The sequence below is a fragment of the Lissotriton vulgaris genome, unplaced genomic scaffold (genome assembly GCF_964263255.1).
Source record: "Lissotriton vulgaris unplaced genomic scaffold, aLisVul1.2 SCAFFOLD_1245, whole genome shotgun sequence".
Taxonomy (NCBI): domain Eukaryota; kingdom Metazoa; phylum Chordata; class Amphibia; order Caudata; family Salamandridae; genus Lissotriton; species Lissotriton vulgaris.
Window position 1 is genome coordinate 527093 of NW_028254202.1, and position 23941 is coordinate 551033.

The following is a 23941-nucleotide window of genomic DNA, read 5'->3' on the forward strand; positions in this document are numbered from 1 at the left end:
TGCACGGAATAGATCACCTGGTAGCCCATCTTAGCCAGGGGCCTTCGCCGGGACGATCTTGTTTATGGCAGCCTCTACCTCGCTTTTCGCTATGGGATCAAAGGGTGCTGGAGAAAAAGAGGACGGGGGCAATATGGAAGCTCTCTTCCCTCGTAACTCTCATCTCCTGCATAAAGTTTTCTAAAATGTTCATGCCATTCCGTGTCGGTAATATGATTTCCAATCTGGTCAGGGTCCCTTCCACTGGTTCTCCTGACCAGGCTCCAAAACAGCTCACCGTTCTTAGACAGACTAGCGTCCTTTAAATCTGTCCAATGTGATTCCTCCCATGCCCTCTTGGCCTTCGACTATCACCATTCACATATATCAAAAATTTAATCACTCAACTAAAGACATAACTATCAATGAAAAACAGCATTTCTCAACTGAAAAACACAACTATGATTGAAAAACTCAATAAAACCACAAAAGCATATGTCAAAGCAAGTCTCAACTGAAAGACACAATTATGTCAACTCTCAATTGAAAACAAAACCATTTAAAACTACGTGTCATAATCAATCTTTTGAACTTCTACTGCCTAGGCAGCCAAACTAATATGAATTGCCCGATTATAAATAAAAGCATAATCAACAAGTGTCTCTGGGGCGTGGCTAGCAAGCCATCATGGCGGACGGAGTCTGCTAGAGCTCCGGTGCCGCTGGGAGAGAAGAAACCCTGACAGCCGTGATAGGGGGCTGCTCTGCCCCGACAAAGGTCGGAAATTGCTGCTGTAGTGCCCCGGTCGACTCGGTGAAAGTTTGAGGGTCCCAGGAGTCGGGGATACACGGCAGACGGAGAGGAGACGCCCGAGGCCTAGCCCCACGTTGCAAGCCGGGGCCTCGAGTGCGGGCTATATCTGGATTGCTGGACGCTGTCCGGCGCGGCGCCAGGTGGCTGCTCCAACACACTTGCCTGAATTGTTCCCCTGCTGCCGTCGGAGACGAGGGTTAACGAGACGGAGCCATCCTGCACTCCTGCGAAAGGATTTCGCTAGCCTGTGAGCAGATGCTTCGGAAGACGATCTGGCCTGATGAGGTGAGCTCCGACTGAGGGAGGCCCCGGGGCCGCGCCCACATTCCTGACCGGAGACCCGGTAGAGCATTGGCAGGTGAGGGAAGCACGGCGACGCTGTGGAGAGACCTGTCCCCCAGAGACCTGTCATCCAGCTGCTGACCTCGCTCAGGCAGCACACCAGATCCATCTTGCCCGCAGGGTCATCAGCCCGCGTCAAAGAGACCACTAGCTGGGTATCGTCCGCATAGGTCATGATCTTAATACCATATGGACGGACGATCCCAGTCAGCGGCCTCATGTAAACATTAAACAGCGTCCGGCTGAGTGAAGAACCCTGCGGAACTCCACAGTTCAAGGGTCTGCTGGTAGAGATAGTGGTTCCCTCAAAGACCTGAAAATTTCTATTGGTTAAGAGTGAGCCAATCCACTCCAGCGCTCCTCCTTGAATCCCAATGTCCTGGAGGCGCTGCAATAAGATTTTATGGTTTACAGTATCAAAAGTGGCACTTAGATTGTGGAGGATGACTGCCGCCGATCCTCCCCGATCCAAGATGCCTCTTGTTTCCTCCAGGACCGCCAGTAAAGCGGACTCCGTCCCATGCTTGGGGCGGAAGCCGGTTTGCGAGGGATCAAGCAGACTGTTCTTCTCTAAAAAGTTGGTTAAGAGGCTGTTAATATATTTTCCCAGCAACTTGCTGTGCTGGCCCAAGGAAGCAGGGAGATTGGACGATAGTTACTTAAGTTGTTAATATCCATATTAGGCTTCTTAACAAGTGCTCTTACCCTAGCCTCTTTCCACGCCGATGGAACTGTGTTGGTGGAGATTGAGGCATTAAGTACCTTCAGTATGACCGGGAGGATGGTATGACTAACAGTCTTTAAAAAGCTTGGAGGGGCGGGATCACTAGGAGAGCCCGGTTTAACCTGGGCCATTAATGTGGCTAGCAAATCCAAGTGCAACAAAGGGAAGTTCTCCAACACAGGTGACACATTGTCAATCGTGTCATGTTTGGAGTACGCAGGAGTGGCGACTGGGATATCCAAATGAGTAGTTGGAAAAGAGGAATAAATAAGATTGACCTTGTTATAAAAGAAGTCCGCCATCTCATTACAACGAATTTGTAAATTATCACTATTTATAGGGGGCTGGGGGAGGACAGTGAGACTTTTTACAATCCGGTAAATTTCCTTGGAATTAGATCTAGCTTCAGTAATCTTTTGCGTATAATATCGAGATTGAGCTTTCTTAATCTCCAGTTTATAGTCCCGGATGGAATTTCTATATAGAGTTTTATCTAGATCTGTGTAGCCCAGTCGCTATTTTCTCTCTAACCTTTTGCACTTGCGTTTAATTTCCTTAAGCTCTTCAGTGTACCAAGGGGCCGAGATCCTAGATCTTTTGGTCCGAGTTGTCTTCATTGGGAGAATAGTGTCCAACGATTGAATTATCCAATTGTTAAAAGTATCATTGGCTACCGTGGGATCTGTACTAATGGGAGATATTGTAGCTTGTAGTTCATCGGCCCACTTATCTGTTGGCAATTTAGACCAATTTCGTGCGTCCCGTAATCCTGTCAGAAGGGCAGGAGGTTTATGGATATGCCAGGTTAACGGGACTAGTCGATGGTCAGTCCACGGGAGCACAATGGAGGGCTCTGTCACCAAGTTCGGGCAGTTGCTAAACACAGGGTCCAATAAATGCCCTTTCTCATGTGTAGGTGAGAGGACAAGTTGGGTTAGCTGTAATGCGGACAAGGCCGCGATTAGTTCTTGGGCAGCGTGGTCACCAGTATCTTCAAAATGCATATTTAAATCGCCCAATAGCGTAAAATTAGCAGAGGTAGCGGCAAAATCTGCAACTGCTGAGGGCACGGAGTCTATAAACTGTCTGACCGAACCAGGAGGGCGGTAGACCAATACTCTGGAAAAATTTATATTTGGTGACAGTTCCAGACTAAACGACATGCTTTCACAGTCCAGGACAGGGGTGGGAGTGCATCGGCAGGTATAGCTATCTTTAAACACTATTGCTAAACCGCCGCCTTTCCCAGAAATACGATCTGCCATAGCTATTTGGTAGCCCTGTGGCAATGCTTGAATGAGATCAGGCTCAGACGATGAGGTTAGCGATGTCTCAGTAAAGAAAACGGGAGTACAAGGGGAGCTTGGCCCTAGTGGACGAGTGGGGAGGCTGGGCCTAGTAAATGCAATCAGAAAAAGGAGTGCCTCTCCACAACTCAGTTACAACCCTATTCATGGGACATTGAAAACGCAAACTGTCGTTTCCAACCAGGTACTTTTATTTATACCATTTAATTAAACAGTTATACTTCATTTGTCAAACAAAACATATTATAAGCAGACAAGACCTGTGTTAAGCATAAGATCAAACCAAAGTAAGACTTTTAAATGCACCACAGTGTCAAAACTGAATATGAGCAAAACTCAATATGATCATTAATTAAACAAACAATATATGAAAGAACAGACAGTGACATTTAAACATACATGACAATGAATGGTGAATACATTTTACATTTGATTAAAGCAAAACGAAAAATAGAGAAAAAGGGAATTTAGGGATGAGACGCGAAAATGAATTCGAGAATCTTATGTCACCAGTGGTGGCTGGTGTGTGAATTATCCTTTTCAAATTAGCCGACGCGTTTCGAATCCTGAGAATTACTTTCGGGATTCTCATCAGGGCACGGTTATTCTGTCTGTAAATTTGCCAAAGAAAAAGTAAAAATGTATAAGTATCTTGAAAAAGAGACGGAGTCTCCCTGTATAGTGACACTCAGCTTGAGGGATCTACCGCTATTTGAAGGAAGCTAATTCATAGGAAGTATGGCAGTGCAGATTGAAGAGGGGTCCAAGGATTGGAACTACCGTCAATTATTTCCAGATTGGTGTTGGCGGTTGTCTCTAAGATGAATGCAGGCTCTTCGTCACACTTTCAAAAGTAGAACGGCCTGTGGCGCTTTAATTCAAACTTGATACGGAGCAGTCCTAGTTACCGGACAAGCATTGTGATTAGAAACCGGCGTGTTAGAATTCACCCGGGGTCCGTTTCCGCTTCGTGTCTCTCGCTCTGGGCTCCCTGTGTTCTGCTGAATCCACAAGAAACCGGCGTGTTAGAATTCACCCGGGGTCCGTTTCCGCTTCGTGTCTCTCGCTCTGGGCTCCCTGTGTTCTGCTGAATCCACAAGATCCCCAGGTAACAGGTGTCTGTGACATTGGGGAGTAGGTCGCTCGTCAGCATGTATCTGTCCAGTCGAACATGTAGCGTGTGGGCTCCTGAATAATACGAATATACCCGCGCGTGGGGGTTGCGATTGCGCCAGGCATCATGCAAGTCCCACTGTGTCGCCCAGTCTACAAGCGCCCTCATTGCCCCATGCATCGGTGCACTGGCCAAGGGGGGAAACGACCGGTCCAAGGTGATATCCAAGACACAGTTGTAGTCTCCCTCGAGCAAAAGCGGAACGCCATGCCATGATGCCAGTACTGTTGATAGCTCTGTGAGTAAGTGGCCCTGTTCAGTGTTGGGTGCATAAATGGAAGCGAGGACAATAGGCTACCTGTCTAATTTTCCATGAAGCACAACAAATCTGCCCTCTGTCTACTCTGCTGTGGGTGAGTGCAAAGGGGACCCCAGGGCGTATCCAAATTAGCGTTCCTCGGGCATATGCCGAAAACCCAGTAGAAACCTGCGGCGTAGTGTGAGCATCTCTGGACCGGTCAAATGGGTCTCTTGCAATAGCGCCACGTGTACATGGTGTCGTTTGAGATACGAATAGATCTGGTAACGGCGTAAAGGTGTATGCATACCATGCACATTCCAGGTGCAAAATTTAATCGAGGTCATTTCACATCTGTCCACTCGTCACACCCCCCAACCATCCACCACCACCACCAACCAGCACGACTGTATAATAGGACAAATAACCACTTACAGCATCTAGATATCTTTGCATATACCTGTGTTTCCCAAATAAAAGAGGAGGGGAGCAAAAAGAGGCAATCAACCCTGTGAACATGGGGAACACAAACAAACAAAATGCCAAAAGGTCGAGAGCAGAACATGTCGTCGTCCAAACGCTCTAGTGAGCTAAGGAATCCGTGAGTTCCTCGGGGGGGTCACTGAGCGCTTGGCTCTGTCCTTACAGGAACATCATGGAAACAGGTTGAGGGTGCTTCCCCCTCCACAGGTAGTCTCTGTCATTCGGCCCAGCTCCAACGGGAATGCCTGTTGTGCAGGCCGCTAGGTCTTTTGGGCCCAGGGCCCAGTCTCCCGACAATGTCCCAAGAGGGGCCCTATCATGCTAGTCACCTTCAGGGGTCTGTCCACCCCTGCAATGACGCCTCACGACTCGCAGGCTGTGCTGATGTCCCTGGCAGTCCTGGATCGATAGGGCCAATAACACAATGGCGCATGACCCAAGTCCGGGCGCCACCCCGCAGGCAGGGCGGGCTCGCCAGTGGCCCAGCAATGATCCGGTGAATCAGAATCCGGGTTGCAACATGAGTTCCCAGGGCCAAACAGGAGGGGCCAGTTGGCACAGGACGTTTTCACTGGACAAAGTCAGCAGTTTGCGGGGTGACATCCGGTAGTTCTGTCGATATTTGTGAGTCTGGGATTCCATAGATGTGTTTGTCGTCGCTTGCGATGGCGCAGGGGCCTGCCTCCAGATCGGGGTCTGCTTCCAGCGAGCTACTGATTTCCGCCACCATCTGGAGGGCTTCTTGTTGCTCGCTGTGTATGAGTTCGGGTGTAGGACCCACCTCCGTGTCTGTGCGTGTCAGTTTCGTCGGTGAAGGTCTCCGCCGGCATCGTCGTCAGGGTCCTCGGTCGCGTCGCGACATCGACGGCGGACCTCCGGGCTCCGTGTCAACTCCCGAGTCAAGCCAGGCCTCAACTGCCTCAGGGGTGTTAAAAAAGTGAGTCTTGTCTTGGGCCACTACACGCAGGCGGGCCGGAAAGAGAAGGGAATACTTCAGTGCTAGGCGGCGGAGCCGCTGTTTCAATGCTAGGAAAGAGTGTCGCTGGCGTTGGACTTGTATGGTGTAATCAGGGAATAACATGATCTTAGTATTATCAACCCTGATGTCCGGCAATTTCCTGGTTTATCGCAGTATGGAGTCGCGGTCCCGGTAGTTCAAAACCCGGATAAGCATGGGTCGTGGGTTGGATCCCGTAGGAGGAGGTCTTGCTGGTATACGGTGGGCCCGCTCCACCACAAAATGTTGATTGAGGGTACCTTCTGGTAGTAAGTCCATAAGCCATCGCTCAACGTGTTCCGCCGGCTCTCTTCCCTCCCAGCGTTCCGGCACACCTACAATGCGGACGTTGTTCCTCCTCGCCCTTCCTTCCGCATCATCCACACGATCCTCCAGGAATTCCGCTCTGTTGAGGACTTGGACATGTCTATCCATATGTGCGATTCTGGGCGTGACATCGGTCATGATGGCCTCAAGGGTGGTTGTGCGGTCCGATAATTTTTTATGATCAGCGCGGAGATGCGTTAGATCTATGGCAACGCTATCAATTTTCGTGTCCAGAGACGTACGAGTCAATTGCATCGATTCCTCCAGCCGTTCCATTGCCGCCAGCATCGTATCCAATTTAGAGACAGTCTGGTCCAGTTCAGCCGTCTTCGCCATCTTTCCCTTCACCTGTGCGCCGCCAGCACCAACTCTCGTCCTGGATCCCCCAGACATGGGCGGCACAGTGTAGTTCGAGTCCCAGCTCGCCCGCGAAGTGCCCCTAAGGCCCCAAAGAGGGCACAGCTCTTCACAAAGACAAAAGAGCGAGTACAACCACAAGGGGACGCAGGACGATCTGTCCACAGATGCGCGTGGTCGCTCCTGTTATATACCAGGACAACTGGTCGCACTCGGGGAGATACTGCGAGGGTGAGACGCATCCACTCCACCCGTGGACCACGCTCGTCGGTGTGTTCAGGTGACAAGTGGCTCTCCACTGAGGGGATCCAGGGGGGGAGCCGCAGTCCGTTTCAGCCGCCTCCCCAAATCAGTTGTCCATGAGTCTGGTATGGGCTGCCTCAGTGCGTTTGCCAATCTGGTTGGCAACCGCTGCGAGCCGTCACCTCACCACATGCCAGCTCCACCGGTCTGTCCAAGGAGGAGCGGCTCACTTAGCAGCGGGGCAGCCAAAACCAGAGTTCCAGGGGGGCAAACGTTGGCGTTATCTCACATACCCCAGGCACCACACTATGGGGGGGATGTCTGGGGGTTGCACGGGGGGCCCGTCTCCACCGTAACAAGAGGTATTTCCTGCCCGTAATTAGGGCTAGACCACCCTAGGTCAGGGGGGGGTCAGCCTCCTTGAAAGCGCCTCGCAGTGTCCCTTCGCAGCACCCAAGCTAAGGATTACGGGTGGGATCAACAGTAGGGGGTCCTCCCGGGGCCACACAGTTCCAACTCCGTGGTGATGCGCCTATCCTTCAATGGAGGCAAGCAGAAGCGCGGCCCACCGTCCCCTAGGCCAGGCAGTCAACCAGGCCCATATCCCGCGCCAGGGGCGTACGGCCGTTCAGGATTGTTCCTGGGGGCGCCAACAACCAGAAAGGTGAAGTCCGTGGCCACGCGGCAAAAATCACCGTACCCTACACCGTGAGCAGCGCTCCGTCAGGCCTCACGATCGTGGCTCTAACCCGGCCGCGCACCAGCTCTCGCGACGGCCGGGGAGGAGGATCCAGCGGTAAATTCGTGAAGCGCCGCCGCTGCCGAGAAAATTAGCAGTCTCCGCCACACCCAACAGCAGGAGCTCAGCAGTCACTCCGGTGCGGCCGTGGCTGTAGACAGGGCGATATCACCATGCCCGAGGCCCGGAGTCCTCATCCTGTGGCTTACAGCAGTCGGGCCCTGTGGGAGGGGCTCAACCCTGGTCTTGCGTTAACCGGCCGGGGGAACCGTGCCGGAAGGGCGCCTGTTCAGACGCCTCCGAATCATGTAGAGATCTCCGATCAGCCCCACTTTTGTAAGGGGGGTCGGGATCGTTGCAGGCAGCTTTGCTGGAAGTTTGGGCCAGAAGCGGATAAGTGGCATGGAGAAACGGCCTGCGGTCGGGGAGCTTAGCACGGAGCTCTACCCGGGCATGTCCGCTGCCATTGAGTGCTCAGCCACGCCCCCCCACAAACAAACAATGACTCATATAAGATAAGATACACTGGACGTTCTGCAAGAGATCAGAAAGATATATACACAGAGTAGAGGATCACTCTGGATGTGCACCTCCCACACCACAAAGAAAACACCTCAAACGATCACAGCCACTGGCTCACATCACAATGGCAATAATCACAAAACAAAATACTTCACCTGATGCATACCCTGCCCACTTCTGGCCGGGGGAAGTCTTCACACAGCCGGGGATCAGAGCTCAGCAATCAGGGTTCAATCCGAGATACACGTCTGCCCTCACTCGGAATCCTAACTCCCAAAACTTCCACTTCCAACTTCCACCAGACTAGTGGAGGCTCCCCCTTTTAATACAAGTGGAAACATTGGTCGAAGCTTCTAGCAAGCCTCTCCTCCTTTTCCCATCAGATTCCGTATCACTCTGTGCCGGGGACACAGCATTGGTTGATCAGGCCTTTGCTATGACTTCGAGGAGGAGCCATTACATTCCTCTGATAAGAACCGGTTTCTACTAGCACACAGAGTGCAGAAAACAAGTGAAAGCAAAACATCACTTCTCACCTAGAAAGGCTCAGAAGATGGAGTCGCTTAAGCATAGGCCACTAATGCAAGATGGCATAAGATTATGCCAAAGCCAATAGGCAGCCCTGCCATTAAGCAAGATAAAGTCAGAAAACAGAATGGTCAAAGCCAATAGTAAGAACTCATAATTCTCACCACTGACACATTCCTACACAACTGCCAACCTTCAAATACACATCCCACACGCTCTGCTCTTGGCAAGACTGTTTCACTCAGTAACAGCTCCCACTGAAAGACAGCAAGATTACAGTACAGAAGAGAAGCAGGCAAATGCAGGACCATCCTACAGTAAGGCTAGGGTAAAATAACACACTAAAATCAATTAAAATGGTGATAGTCTGAGGTAATCACAGTGTGCCAAACTACAAAAGTGGCTCTTTCCCTATAGGGTCCACTTCACTTCTTGCCAGGACCAGTCGGGAGAGCTCCGCCTTGCTTCAGGCCGCCTATCGACCTGGATGGCAGGCCGCTTGTTTCGCTTTGCGTGGGCCACGGTTGATGATCCGGCAACAGAGTGCGAGAGGCCCGGCCTGTCCGAGCCCCTCTCCAGAGATCACAGACCCCCTCATTAATGGGTCTGGCCTTCGCTCTGAGGACCGCCTCTCGGCAGTGTTAAGGCTGGCTGGGGCAACGGCTGACACAGGTCCCGGGAGGGTGTGCACTCTGCTACTCTTGTGCTCGCCCATCGTGCCGATCCTTCCTTACCGAACTGCTCAGAAGTACAACTGAAGCTTAATTGTTATTTTTTTTTAACTGCCATCTTCCCCTTGCTATTTTATGAACAACAATTAGTTACTGGGTCACACGAGTCCACGACGATTTACAAAATGGTGGCACACTGCTGTCTCATGAAATAATCAGAGGGTAGCTTCAGCTCAGAGCGGGCCTCGGCGACTCCCCATTGTAAAGTTCCATCATAGTAAATAAACTTTTATGGTCTTTCTCACAAAGCATACTACCCCTACTGCACTCTAGTGCCCCTAGTATTCTTTCCGTGTTTGTACCGGCCAAAAGACAGCCGTGTAAAAAAGACATTAACGATCAGGAGTCAGAGGGATTGGAGTAAAAATAACTGCAGTGAAATAGCGTTTAACAACTAGTATGTCACTATATGTTGTATATAGTATTGAATTATGTGACCCACTGCTCAGTCCTTATGCAAATTAATGTAATTGATGGACGGAATGCTGAACAATGCCAAACATGCACCCCCAGTACAGAGATCTGGGCCTAAATCCATCCTTTTGTTTGCCCGCCATGCCATTTCCAGTTGAGACCCAGCCATATGCGAAACAGTCTTGACCCTGCTTAATATGGGAACAATCCAACCGAACTGGCAGGCCCTTCTTCCTTCGACCGGAAACTAGCATACCGGGACCGGTTTCGGGGTATCACCCCTCATCAGCCTAGCTTGGGGGGATGCATTGTCAGAACTGATTTGCATGTGTCTGGGTCCAAACTGGAGCGGTGTGGTGTGCAAAAAACACGATCGATTAAACACAGATCTGTGACTGGGGGGTGTGCTTGATTTGTTCAGCATTCCGTCCATCATCTGTTATTTTTGTCTCCAGTTTAGGCCTGTCACAAGTAATCAGAGGTTAACTTAAGCTCAGAGTGGGTCTCGGAGACTCCCAATTGTAAAGTTCCATCATTGTAAAAACTCAAATACCAACGATATGGATGTTTCTGTTTTCCTCGCATAATACCACTACTTCACTGTGGTGCCCCAAGTGTTTTTTGTGTGCTTGGCAGCAGTATTAAATTGTTACGTATTGTCATTCAGATTTGTGTGTAATAGCAACTAGCATATGGTGTACTGCCTATGTGTAGTGTTGTTGAATTATGTGACCCTCTGCTCAGGCCTGCCCCTGGCAGGCCTGAGCAGAGGGTCATAGTCATAGGGAAGGCAAGCAATGCAGTCATAAGAGAGTTGCATGTATCGCTCCCTCCGCACAGCACATATTCAAAGAATCATCAATGTTGTGTACTCTGGCTTCTGACCAAGGATCTGTATCGGTTTTCCTCGCACTCTACCACTATACTGCCCTGCAGTGCCCCATGTGTCCTTTGTGTGTTTGTCCCAGCCAAAAGGCTGCAGTGTATAATTATTAAATTATTAAATATTGCGATTCAGATCAGTGTATAACTGCAGTGAAATAGTGTTCAACCACTAGTATCTGGTGTGCTTCCTGTGTGCAGTGTTGTTGAATTATGTGACCCTCAACTCAGGCCTGCCCCTGAATGAAAAGTCATAGTCACAGCATGCAAGGCAAGCAATAAAGGCAATCATAAGAGTGGAGCATGTAGCGCTACCTGCACACGTATTTAAAAAAAATAAAAAACAGCAATGTTGTCGATAATATTGTGCCAATGTATGTGCTTATCTGGTAGATTGTGTGATGGGGCATCAAAGGCAAGGTGCCTGGGCTAATTCCTTACTCCAAAGTAGTTTAATGGTCTGTTTTTTGTACTAACAAAATGGATTAAGCCTTAATAAAACTGCTGAAAGCAGGCATTTCCTTTCCGTCCAAAATGCAAGCAATAAATACAAACCATTTGTCAGGGCATAAACACGGGGCCTGGTAATAAATGGCAGGACATATGGCCTCGGGCTGTAGTATGCTCTTTGCAAACATTGAGAAAGGAAATCTATTGTCACATGAAATTAATCTCTTTATTGATGTAATCATAACTGTAGGTTGTTATAAAGAGAATGAAGGCTCTCAACATTCAGTTTCATATAGTGTAATTACAACTTAGTAACATTTTGCTCAAACACAATGTACATTTTAATTTTACAATACCCACGTTTATGCTTATTGTTATGACATAATCACACTGTACAAACTACACTAACAGTTGAACAATTTTAACTCCTTAAAAAATTGAGTATTTTTTATGTGTCTAAAAATGTTAAGTCTACAATTACACAAGTGATTCATAAATCTGCTTGGTTTCTCAAATTTGCTAGAAAGTACAACATTTGTCCTCTTCTGTTTTTTTAATTTTCCCAGGGGAAGAATCCCCCCGAACCCTTGTTATGAAGGTCGGGCCCGCTCACTTGCCAAAGGGCATCCAGCGCAAACTTTTACGCCACATCACCTTCAAATATCCCAGCCGCCGCTGTACGCAGCTGTGTCAGAATTTCTCATTTTCATTCTTTCTGTAAATGTAAATGCAATGTCCACTCCTGGGCACCCCCAAGGTGAAGCCAGGCATCCAAGCACTGCTGGGGCCATTGTGGAGATTAAGCAAGCTATTGCCCAGAGTCACAGAGCACAGTAAAAGGATATCTGTCTGCCATATCTGCTTTCTTACGGTTGGCGATCAACGTTTTCTTTTTAAAGCACCTGTTGTGTCTAGATTCCTTAGAGGTTTACAGATTAAGTTTCTTCCTATACCTTCCTTTATTATGCTCCATGGTGTCGTTTGAGATACGAATAGATCTGGTAACGGCGTAAAGGTGTATGCATACCATGCACATTCCAGGTGCAAAATTTAATCGAGGTCATTTCACATCTGTCCACTCGTCACACCCCCCAACCATCCACCACCACCACCAACCAGCACGACTGTATAATAGGACAAATAACCACTTACAGCATCTAGATATCTTTGCATATACCTGTGTTTCCCAAATAAAAGAGGAGGGGAGCAAAAAGAGGCAATCAACCCTGTGAACATGGGGAACACAAACAAACAAAATGCCAAAAGGTCGAGAGCAGAACATGTCGTCGTCCAAACGCTCTAGTGAGCTAAGGAATCCGTGAGTTCCTCGGGGGGGTCACTGAGCGCTTGGCTCTGTCCTTACAGGAACATCATGGAAACAGGTTGAGGGTGCTTCCCCCTCCACAGGTAGTCTCTGTCATTCGGCCCAGCTCCAACGGGAATGCCTGTTGTGCAGGCCGCTAGGTCTTTTGGGCCCAGGGCCCAGTCTCCCGACAATGTCCCAAGAGGGGCCCTATCATGCTAGTCACCTTCAGGGGTCTGTCCACCCCTGCAATGACGCCTCACGACTCGCAGGCTGTGCTGATGTCCCTGGCAGTCCTGGATCGATAGGGCCAATAACACAATGGCGCATGACCCAAGTCCGGGCGCCACCCCGCAGGCAGGGCGGGCTCGCCAGTGGCCCAGCAATGATCCGGTGAATCAGAATCCGGGTTGCAACATGAGTTCCCAGGGCCAAACAGGAGGGGCCAGTTGGCACAGGACGTTTTCACTGGACAAAGTCAGCAGTTTGCGGGGTGACATCCGGTAGTTCTGTCGATATTTGTGAGTCTGGGATTCCATAGATGTGTTTGTCGTCGCTTGCGATGGCGCAGGGGCCTGCCTCCAGATCGGGGTCTGCTTCCAGCGAGCTACTGATTTCCGCCACCATCTGGAGGGCTTCTTGTTGCTCGCTGTGTATGAGTTCGGGTGTAGGACCCACCTCCGTGTCTGTGCGTGTCAGTTTCGTCGGTGAAGGTCTCCGCCGGCATCGTCGTCAGGGTCCTCGGTCGCGTCGCGACATCGACGGCGGACCTCCGGGCTCCGTGTCAACTCCCGAGTCAAGCCAGGCCTCAACTGCCTCAGGGGTGTTAAAAAAGTGAGTCTTGTCTTGGGCCACTACACGCAGGCGGGCCGGAAAGAGAAGGGAATACTTCAGTGCTAGGCGGCGGAGCCGCTGTTTCAATGCTAGGAAAGAGTGTCGCTGGCGTTGGACTTGTATGGTGTAATCAGGGAATAACATGATCTTAGTATTATCAACCCTGATGTCCGGCAATTTCCTGGTTTATCGCAGTATGGAGTCGCGGTCCCGGTAGTTCAAAACCCGGATAAGCATGGGTCGTGGGTTGGATCCCGTAGGAGGAGGTCTTGCTGGTATACGGTGGGCCCGCTCCACCACAAAATGTTGATTGAGGGTACCTTCTGGTAGTAAGTCCATAAGCCATCGCTCAACGTGTTCCGCCGGCTCTCTTCCCTCCCAGCGTTCCGGCACACCTACAATGCGGACGTTGTTCCTCCTCGCCCTTCCTTCCGCATCATCCACACGATCCTCCAGGAATTCCGCTCTGTTGAGGACTTGGACATGTCTATCCATATGTGCGATTCTGGGCGTGACATCGGTCATGATGGCCTCAAGGGTGGTTGTGCGGTCCGATAATTTTTTATGATCAGCGCATAGATGCGTTAGATCTATGGCAACGCTATCAATTTTCGTGTCCAGAGACGTACGAGTCAATTGCATCGATTCCTCCAGCCGTTCCATTGCCGCCAGCATCGTATCCAATTTAGAGACAGTCTGGTCCAGTTCAGCCGTCTTCGCCATCTTTCCCTTCACCTGTGCGCCGCCAGCACCAACTCTCGTCCTGGATCCCCCAGACATGGGCGGCACAGTGTAGTTCGAGTCCCAGCTCGCCCGCGAAGTGCCCCTAAGGCCCCAAAGAGGGCACAGCTCTTCACAAAGACAAAAGAGCGAGTACAACCACAAGGGGACGCAGGACGATCTGTCCACAGATGCGCGTGGTCGCTCCTGTTATATACCAGGACAACTGGTCGCACTCGGGGAGATACTGCGAGGGTGAGACGCATCCACTCCACCCGTGGACCACGCTCGTCGGTGTGTTCAGGTGACAAGTGGCTCTCCACTGAGGGGATCCAGGGGGGGAGCCGCAGTCCGTTTCAGCCGCCTCCCCAAATCAGTTGTCCATGAGTCTGGTATGGGCTGCCTCAGTGCGTTTGCCAATCTGGTTGGCAACCGCTGCGAGCCGTCACCTCACCACATGCCAGCTCCACCGGTCTGTCCAAGGAGGAGCGGCTCACTTAGCAGCGGGGCAGCCAAAACCAGAGTTCCAGGGGGGCAAACGTTGGCGTTATCTCACATACCCCAGGCACCACACTATGGGGGGGATGTCTGGGGGTTGCACGGGGGGCCCGTCTCCACCGTAACAAGAGGTATTTCCTGCCCGTAATTAGGGCTAGACCACCCTAGGTCAGGGGGGGGTCAGCCTCCTTGAAAGCGCCTCGCAGTGTCCCTTCGCAGCACCCAAGCTAAGGATTACGGGTGGGATCAACAGTAGGGGGTCCTCCCGGGGCCACACAGTTCCAACTCCGTGGTGATGCGCCTATCCTTCAATGGAGGCAAGCAGAAGCGCGGCCCACCGTCCCCTAGGCCAGGCAGTCAACCAGGCCCATATCCCGCGCCAGGGGCGTACGGCCGTTCAGGATTGTTCCTGGGGGCGCCAACAACCAGAAAGGTGAAGTCCGTGGCCACGCGGCAAAAATCACCGTACCCTACACCGTGAGCAGCGCTCCGTCAGGCCTCACGATCGTGGCTCTAACCCGGCCGCGCACCAGCTCTCGCGACGGCCGGGGAGGAGGATCCAGCGGTAAATTCGTGAAGCGCCGCCGCTGCCGAGAAAATTAGCAGTCTCCGCCACACCCAACAGCAGGAGCTCAGCAGTCACTCCGGTGCGGCCGTGGCTGTAGACAGGGCGATATCACCATGCCCGAGGCCCGGAGTCCTCATCCTGTGGCTTACAGCAGTCGGGCCCTGTGGGAGGGGCTCAACCCTGGTCTTGCGTTAACCGGCCGGGGGAACCGTGCCGGAAGGGCGCCTGTTCAGACGCCTCCGAATCATGTAGAGATCTCCGATCAGCCCCACTTTTGTAAGGGGGGTCGGGATCGTTGCAGGCAGCTTTGCTGGAAGTTTGGGCCAGAAGCGGATAAGTGGCATGGAGAAACGGCCTGCGGTCGGGGAGCTTAGCACGGAGCTCTACCCGGGCATGTCCGCTGCCATTGAGTGCTCAGCCACGCCCCCCCACAAACAAACAATGACTCATATAAGATAAGATACACTGGACGTTCTGCAAGAGATCAGAAAGATATATACACAGAGTAGAGGATCACTCTGGATGTGCACCTCCCACACCACAAAGAAAACACCTCAAACGATCACAGCCACTGGCTCACATCACAATGGCAATAATCACAAAACAAAATACTTCACCTGATGCATACCCTGCCCACTTCTGGCCGGGGGAAGTCTTCACACAGCCGGGGATCAGAGCTCAGCAATCAGGGTTCAATCCGAGATACACGTCTGCCCTCACTCGGAATCCTAACTCCCAAAACTTCCACTTCCAACTTCCACCAGACTAGTGGAGGCTCCCCCTTTTAATACAAGTGGAAACATTGGTCGAAGCTTCTAGCAAGCCTCTCCTCCTTTTCCCATCAGATTCCGTATCACTCTGTGCCGGGGACACAGCATTGGTTGATCAGGCCTTTGCTATGACTTCGAGGAGGAGCCATTACATTCCTCTGATAAGAACCGGTTTCTACTAGCACACAGAGTGCAGAAAACAAGTGAAAGCAAAACATCACTTCTCACCTAGAAAGGCTCAGAAGATGGAGTCGCTTAAGCATAGGCCACTAATGCAAGATGGCATAAGATTATGCCAAAGCCAATAGGCAGCCCTGCCATTAAGCAAGATAAAGTCAGAAAACAGAATGGTCAAAGCCAATAGTAAGAACTCATAATTCTCACCACTGACACATTCCTACACAACTGCCAACCTTCAAATACACATCCCACACGCTCTGCTCTTGGCAAGACTGTTTCACTCAGTAACAGCTCCCACTGAAAGACAGCAAGATTACAGTACAGAAGAGAAGCAGGCAAATGCAGGACCATCCTACAGTAAGGCTAGGGTAAAATAACACACTAAAATCAATTAAAATGGTGATAGTCTGAGGTAATCACAGTGTGCCAAACTACAAAAGTGGCTCTTTCCCTATAGGGTCCACTTCACTTCTTGCCAGGACCAGTCGGGAGAGCTCCGCCTTGCTTCAGGCCGCCTATCGACCTGGATGGCAGGCCGCTTGTTTCGCTTTGCGTGGGCCACGGTTGATGATCCGGCAACAGAGTGCGAGAGGCCCGGCCTGTCCGAGCCCCTCTCCAGAGATCACAGACCCCCTCATTAATGGGTCTGGCCTTCGCTCTGAGGACCGCCTCTCGGCAGTGTTAAGGCTGGCTGGGGCAACGGCTGACACAGGTCCCGGGAGGGTGTGCACTCTGCTACTCTTGTGCTCGCCCATCGTGCCGATCCTTCCTTACCGAACTGCTCAGAAGTACAACTGAAGCTTAATTGTTATTTTTTTTTAACTGCCATCTTCCCCTTGCTATTTTATGAACAACAATTAGTTACTGGGTCACACGAGTCCACGACGATTTACAAAATGGTGGCACACTGCTGTCTCATGAAATAATCAGAGGGTAGCTTCAGCTCAGAGCGGGCCTCGGCGACTCCCCATTGTAAAGTTCCATCATAGTAAATAAACTTTTATGGTCTTTCTCACAAAGCATACTACCCCTACTGCACTCTAGTGCCCCTAGTATTCTTTCCGTGTTTGTACCGGCCAAAAGACAGCCGTGTAAAAAAGACATTAACGATCAGGAGTCAGAGGGATTGGAGTAAAAATAACTGCAGTGAAATAGCGTTTAACAACTAGTATGTCACTATATGTTGTATATAGTATTGAATTATGTGACCCACTGCTCAGTCCTTATGCAAATTAATGTAATTGATGGACGGAATGCTGAACAATGCCAAACATGCACCCCCAGTACAGAGATCTGGGCCTAAATCCATCCTTTTGTTTGCCCGCCATGCCATTTCCAGTTGAGACCCAGCCATATGCGAAACAGTCTTGACCCTGCTTAATATGGGAACAATCCAACCGAACTGGCAGGCCCTTCTTCCTTCGACCGGAAACTAGCATACCGGGACCGGTTTCGGGGTATCACCCCTCATCAGCCTAGCTTGGGGGGATGCATTGTCAGAACTGATTTGCATGTGTCTGGGTCCAAACTGGAGCGGTGTGGTGTGCAAAAAACACGATCGATTAAACACAGATCTGTGACTGGGGGGTGTGCTTGATTTGTTCAGCATTCCGTCCATCATCTGTTATTTTTGTCTCCAGTTTAGGCCTGTCACAAGTAATCAGAGGTTAACTTAAGCTCAGAGTGGGTCTCGGAGACTCCCAATTGTAAAGTTCCATCATTGTAAAAACTCAAATACCAACGATATGGATGTTTCTGTTTTCCTCGCATAATACCACTACTTCACTGCGGTGCCCCAAGTGTTTTTTGTGTGCTTGGCAGCAGTATTAAATTGTTACGTATTGTCATTCAGATTTGTGTGTAATAGCAACTAGCATATGGTGTACTGCCTATGTGTAGTGTTGTTGAATTATGTGACCCTCTGCTCAGGCCTGCCCCTGGCAGGCCTGAGCAGAGGGTCATAGTCATAGGGAAGGCAAGCAATGCAGTCATAAGAGAGTTGCATGTATCGCTCCCTCCGCACAGCACATATTCAAAGAATCATCAATGTTGTGTACTCTGGCTTCTGACCAAGGATCTGTATCGGTTTTCCTCGCACTCTACCACTATACTGCCCTGCAGTGCCCCATGTGTCCTTTGTGTGTTTGTCCCAGCCAAAAGGCTGCAGTGTATAATTATTAAATTATTAAATATTGCGATTCAGATCAGTGTATAACTGCAGTGAAATAGTGTTCAACCACTAGTATCTGGTGTGCTTCCTGTGTGCAGTGTTGTTGAATTATGTGACCCTCAACTCAGGCCTGCCCCTGAATGAAAAGTCATAGTCACAGCATGCAAGGCAAGCAATAAAGGCAATCATAAGAGTGGAGCATGTAGCGCTACCTGCACACGTATTTAAAAAAAATAAAAAACAGCAATGTTGTCGATAATATTGTGCCAATGTATGTGCTTATCTGGTAGATTGTGTGATGGGGCATCAAAGGCAAGGTGCCTGGGCTAATTCCTTACTCCAAAGTAGTTTAATGGTCTGTTTTTTGTACTAACAAAATGGATTAAGCCTTAATAAAACTGCTGAAAGCAGGCATTTCCTTTCCGTCCAAAATGCAAGCAATAAATACAAACCATTTGTCAGGGCATAAACACGGGGCCTGGTAATAAATGGCAGGACATATGGCCTCGGGCTGTAGTATGCTCTTTGCAAACATTGAGAAAGGAAATCTATTGTCACATGAAATTAATCTCTTTATTGATGTAATCATAACTGTAGGTTGTTATAAAGAGAATGAAGGCTCTCAACATTCAGTTTCATATAGTGTAATTACAACTTAGTAACATTTTGCTCAAACACAATGTACATTTTAATTTTACAATACCCACGTTTATGCTTATTGTTATGACATAATCACACTGTACAAACTACACTAACAGTTGAACAATTTTAACTCCTTAAAAAATTGAGTATTTTTTATGTGTCTAAAAATGTTAAGTCTACAATTACACAAGTGATTCATAAATCTGCTTGGTTTCTCAAATTTGCTAGAAAGTACAACATTTGTCCTCTTCTGTTTTTTTAATTTTCCCAGGGGAAGAATCCCCCCGAACCCTTGTTATGAAGGTCGGGCCCGCTCACTTGCCAAAGGGCATCCAGCGCAAACTTTTACGCCACATCACCTTCAAATATCCCAGCCGCCGCTGTACGCAGCTGTGTCAGAATTTCTCATTTTCATTCTTTCTGTAAATGTAAATGCAATGTCCACTCCTGGGCACCCCCAAGGTGAAGCCAGGCATCCAAGCACTGCTGGGGCCATTGTGGAGATTAAGCAAGCTATTGCCCAGAGTCACAGAGCACAGTAAAAGGATATCTGTCTGCCATATCTGCTTTCTTACGGTTGGCGATCAACGTTTTCTTTTTAAAGCACCTGTTGTGTCTAGATTCCTTAGAGGTTTACAGATTAAGTTTCTTCCTATACCTTCCTTTATTATGCTCCAATGGGACCTAAATCTAGTACTCACTTTTCTCATGTGCTCGCCTTTTGAGCAGAGACTCTACCATCTGGACCCAAATGCTTTAGCATTCTATATTGATCGTACCAAAGAATTCCGGGTGGACTATCAACTCTTCGTTAGATTTGCAGGGGCATAGCAGGGGAAGGCAATTCAAAAGAGGATCATCTCTTGATAGTTGCTCCTTTTTTATTAGGATCTGCTTCTCCATAGCCAATAAACAACCCCTTGAGTGCGTAAGAGCTCACTCCACCAGAGCTACTGCTGTGACCTCTGCATTAGCTAGAGAAGTCGCTGTGCAGCAGGAAGGGCTGGGACTGCCAAACCCACAACTCCATGCTTTGGAGAAGGGGTAAGGAGGGGTCTGCCCAGTGATCAGCGCAGAGGGTTGTTCATCCCTGGGCACAAACCCAGGCAAAGAGCAGGCCCGTCTGCGCCCGGATGTGGCTGGACTGGGCCAATTCTCTTTACCTTCATTCTTAATTTTTTTGTCTTGATACTTTTGTGCTACTTCATTTTGCTTATTTATTCAATCATGGTGGAAATAAAATCCCCTGCAGCGGCTGAGGCACCGGGAAAGACTTCCACTTCGATTGCTACCTTTTTAACCAGTGCAGTAGGGGCCATTGACAAAGACATGAACCTGTTTGCTGAGAGACTTCTAATTTGTTGTTGTACTTTGTCAGAATTAAAAAGTAATTTCACCCATGAAGAACTCCGAGGCTGCTGGGACTGCTGTGGACATTGATGTTAATGGTTGTGTCCAAAGTAATTCCCAATCTATTACTCCCACTTTCCCTTTTGACTCCCTATTCCAACCACCTCCCAAAAGTAATAATACACCAGGGCCTACTTCTAGAGTATTGGGAAATAGTATATAGATGGGGGCTGTAACAGCTGATTTTTTTTAAAAAATAAGCTAATAAAAAGGGTAGAGGTACCAAACCCTTGTTTATTAACTGAGAGGAGCTTGGTTCCATACACACTTACATGCATACTTTAGAATCTCAATTTAAGCATTGTTTAGACACATTATCCTCGATGTTCGCACTTGTGGAAAAGACTACTGTCACCTGTCTAGAACTATGGAAATCACCACTACTTTTGGCTTTAACTGCCAGCTTCGCCACCTCGTACTATAAGTGACACCTCACATTTTATCGGAAAGCAGGTTACACAGCGAGGCTCTGGAAATGTTCTTTACAACAACCGCGTAGTAACAACGCATACCATTACCCCTAAAGTTGTAACAACGACTTGCGGAGAGGGGCACTGGATGTTGGAATAGTTTAATTTACTATTCCAACTCCAGTCTGTGTGGACAGTAGGGAAGGTGTTGGATTTTAAATCCAGCACCTTCTCCACCCCTCTGCAAGTCGTTGTAATGCCTTGCGGGGTAAAGGTATGCTTTGTTATAACACGGTCGTTGTAATGTCTGCGTTGTAACATGCAGGGTGTAGGATTCCTAGTAAGGGCTGTTTACCAACTTAAATGTTCAGGAGGGTAAAGTTTGTTGGCGGGGGCTAAAACATTTGCTGGTGATTGTGTAGTTAGGTCCTTCAAATCACCTGGTCTCCAGATATCTATCCTCACCAGATTAGTGCTTTGCCAATTGGTTATGTCTACCACCCTGCAGCATTCAAAAGATATGGAAGTTCTCCCCTGTTGTACCTCTCTGGCAGCTGAATTAAACATACCCAAGGTCACAACACATAATCGTTTTGCTCCATTGGCCTCATTGGAAGGTGTAGATTGACTCATTGTGAGTGTAGATAAGAGTGGTTAGTTATTGATCCTATGGTCCCTGGATGCCGTCTCGAACCCTGAGGGTACTTTAGTTGCGTCAGGGCCCTATGCTCCCTATCATTTGCCTACCTTAGAGTGGTATCCCACTTTAAACCTAGAACCTGATGCTTTGACAAGTCAACCTCATTGTAGAATTTTATTCTGGAATGTAGCAGAGTTACTCTCTAAGGCTCTTCTTTCGAACTGTTGCAATTTTATTTCAAATTTTTCTTTCTTATGTTTTTAAGAAACATGTGGATTAAAGTGTTTTCACATTAATGGTTGTAAGACAATCCACATGCCAGCTGACCTTCTCTGGTAGGCAGAGCTAAGGGGGAGGGGGGGGGGGGGGGTTGCCGTTCTACATTTCTAATTTGCCTGCTTCAGTTTTGAAATCCGTTACCAATTCATTACATTACCAAAGTATTGCGATCTCAACTACTCACAAGCTTAGTTTTGCTCTTGTTAATTTCTACAACAACCCTCCCTCACATGACACTGTAGCCTTGCAGAACAATATACAATTTGATCCCGATCCCCCAATCGAGGGTATACTGCAAAGTCCTTCCGTACAGACACCAATACACATGAAACGCCACAAAAATATTTCTATATCAAACTTATTTCCAAACAAACCATGTCGAAACCTAACAGTTAAGAGGCTCACCAGTAACAACACACAACTGAACAACAGAAAATGCACTATCAAACAATAGCCTCTACTGATTAATTGATGGCCTTCCTACATCGGCAGGAACAGCTGACAAGAAGGAAAATACAATTGCATGCCATAAAAATGGTGGTTGACGGAACTCAAATGCGAAAAACATAAAGGTTCATTAAGGGCCTGATAAATCACAAACATGATCTACAATTAGACCTAAAGGTTGTAAAGAAAGACTAAGTAAACTTCTTTTAACCCTTCTTTTAATTTAAAAAAGAAATCATAACAAATATTCCAAACCTTTGTTAGTGTATTGTTAAACTCGTAAACTTGTAATGAAGGCACCCCATGGCTCCAGTGGGGGTACACTAGTTTAGTGTCCCACAAGGGTTCAAGATACACTCTTAACAACACTCAAATATCCTTTGTTCTTAATCTCATTGGTTGCATGGCGGAGAATGTCTCTGCATTTATATTGCAGTTTGCAACACTTCTGGGCCACCCGGCCTTCGTTCTGCATCGGTCCGTTCCTCCAGTGGATGGTTCTTTCCCTTTTTGCAAGCAGTAATAATATCGCAGTTAAACATCTTCTCACAGTTATAGGTATACCTCCCACATATTCCAGAGCTGCTTCAAGTGGTGATATAGGTACATAAAAGCCCACTATATGAGATAGTGTGTCTAGTTTCTTCGCCCATAATTTAGCAATATGTCTACTTGTTAAAGCAAATTTGAAATAAATTAGTCTGAGGCTGATTAAAGCCATGCACTCGTGGTCTGACAATGACAAACATATGCAGTTTGACAGGTGTGTGATACAGCTTGTGTAAAAATTTGAAAAAGTAAGAGTTTATGCCTATTATTCATTGATTTAGTATCCAGTCATACACAGCAGTAAGGCCATTTATGAGTATCATAGAGTTTGCCTGATCTTTTTCCCACATTGATATTGCTGATATGTACTCCATCACTCTGCCTTCGTTAGACAACTTCTACAGCTCCAAGACCCACTTGCGATTTTACCTTTACTGTGTGGTCATTTTGCACCAGTACTTTGTAATATAGCCTTATAGCTCGCCGTAGCGGGCTATACCGGCTGTTAAAGATCCGCTCCAGCGTTAAAGGCCCGAGCCGAAGGCGAGGGACGACATTAATAGCCGGTATAGCCCAGCTACGAAAGGCTAAAGGGCTATTGGAACATTCTGCCACTAGAGGGTAAAATGTTCTAACAAAACAAGCTCTTTAGGGAGCACAAGGGGATTTCAATCCCGTCGGGCTCCTTGGAGCCTTTGTTCACAGCCAGAGCTGTGAACAAAGAAGCATTGGAATGTTGGAGCTCCAGGCTTATACCAGCCATTATAAGCCCAGAGCACTCCATTGTTTTCAATGGAGTTTCCAACATTCCAAGTTCTAATTATGAATAAAACTCAATGGAAGTGCAATTACCATCTTGCGCTGATTTTCCGCGTCATAAACACATATGAAATTCACCATCTCCTGGCTTTTACTGGGAAGCATTTACCACCTGCTTTGAGCAGATGTTAAGTGTATGCATGTGCCTTTAATTGGGGCAAGAGGAAGGGTGAAGGGAGGAGTTGTTGAGAGGAGGAGAAGGAATATTTTGGTGGGGGAGCATTGTCTGAGGTTTCCACATTCATCCACAGACGAGTAAGTACCTTGAGGTCTGGATTTCACACTGCTTTTTTGCATTTGTTGAGTATTTGGCCACTGACTATTGCTCTAGAATATCCTGAGATTAAACTACTGGATAGGATGAAATCACATGTCCATTGTCAAGTGCAAAGTTGGTAAATTGCTGCGAGGTTGTGCCAAATTTTGATAGCGTAACCTGTTGACTTTTAGCC

General features: G+C 48.4%; 1 protein-coding gene across 1 annotated transcript in view; it reads left to right on the plus strand.

Moving 5' to 3' along the window:
- The window catches only part of LOC147659644 (phosphatidylinositol 4-phosphate 3-kinase C2 domain-containing subunit alpha-like), a gene marked incomplete at its 3' end in the record, with an annotated part of 452383 nt that overhangs the window by 278297 nt on the left and 150145 nt on the right, over nucleotides 1–23941 (plus strand). The window lies entirely within an intron of this gene.